The sequence below is a fragment of the Branchiostoma belcheri genome, unplaced genomic scaffold (assembly GCF_001625305.1).
Source record: "Branchiostoma belcheri isolate BF01 breed outbred unplaced genomic scaffold, Haploidv18h27 scaffold4, whole genome shotgun sequence".
In the NCBI taxonomy this organism is placed as follows: domain Eukaryota; kingdom Metazoa; phylum Chordata; class Leptocardii; order Amphioxiformes; family Branchiostomatidae; genus Branchiostoma; species Branchiostoma belcheri.
Window position 1 is genome coordinate 4,569,842 of NW_017804020.1, and position 1,635 is coordinate 4,571,476.

Below are 1,635 nucleotides of genomic sequence, written 5' to 3' on the forward strand. Positions count from 1 at the left end.
CGAGAGAGGATAACTGAACAACCGTTTGATGGATCATCATGAATTTTGGTATGTAGGTAGCTTAAGTGATGCTTGACATAATCAAAATATAATTATGCAAATCAGGATCTAATTTGCATAATTAATGAGGCAATTCTATAAATCAGCTGTATTTCATATTAGGGCTATAAAACTCTATAGACATATGTTAGTGAGAACGACAAGATAATTGGCAGATATCGATTATGTAAAGGAAGACCTAATTTGCATAATAAATGGCAAATTGGTACAATTTTATGGTGGTAACTGCTTGGAATTTAATACTTGCCATAATTGGAAGTTCAGTGAAGGTGAACATCACTAAACATAATTTATGTCAATCAGGACCTCATTTGCATAATTTATGAGGAAACGCTAGAATAGCCTTATTTCTTAAGATAACCCTGTCATTTGGTGGAGAGTATGATCAATTGATACAATATATGCAAATGGCCTCATATGATTTGAATATAAGCGGTGATAAATGTAAGCCAATTACAGGTGGTCATCACCATGCGTAAGATTTATGAAAACAATACACATGTCATGGAGGTATGAGATCATCGAACTCTAGTTTAATTTTTTTTCAAATTTGTCCTGCTGCCCTTTAGTAGGTAATTTTTTTCACATTCAATTTTTTAATCAGGTTATTAACGCTTGACTTCTTCTGCGCTGCTGTGACATGATTTAAATATAGTGTATAATGCATTTGGTGCATTTCGTGGTCTTTCCATAGTCTTCTACGTACATTTTCGTACACACCTCGTCTGTCTGTATGATTTAAAGACCTGTTACGTCGATGTACTTACTAGTATGTTGTGTCAATTAAACTCTCTCCATATATCTGAGGAATGTTTATATGTTACAAATTCCTCCGATCATGATTGTAACAACCCCCTTTTATCCCTTTCTAGCAATTGCGTCCACCCCGCAGGATGACAGCTATTACAGCACGTAATAGGTTGGCAGTGGAAGCTGCAGAAGAACGAAGGAGAGCTGTAAGTTTGGTATATATAAAATACATGTAGAATTTTAACATGCAGGTTGTATTTCGTATCACCCGAGGTACCAACCCACGTTTTGTATGTTGACTTCATGGCTCCTATCATAACATTTGGGGCTATCATAGGATGTCTAGCGAGGCCTATCTTTATATTTTTTTTGCCCTGTCACATTTTTTTTCAATCCGAGAAGCAACAAATGAAATTGACGAATGGAAGTATCGTTTTATGATCTGTGGACCACAAGTAGCAGAGAGTCTCTGCCGTCCCCATCTCTGTTATGGGTACACAATGTACATTTAATCCAGACACTCAGTCTCGTGTTCTTTCTACATTATGCCCACAGACGATATGAACTTCGGCCAGAGACCATCGGCTAGAGGGCCACCTCCGGACTACCACCTTCTGGAGGGGCCCTCCCCCCGGCCCCACCACCTGCCGGGGGCCTCCAGCAGACCACCAGCCGGAGAGGCCATCCACCTGCCACATCCTGCATGGCCGCTGACCACCGCGGCCAGGCTTGCACTTCCCCGGCCCGACCACCAGCCGGGTGACGCCCTCTGGCCCGACCACCCGCCGGAGAGGCCGTCCTCCTGCCACAGTCTGCATGGCCGCC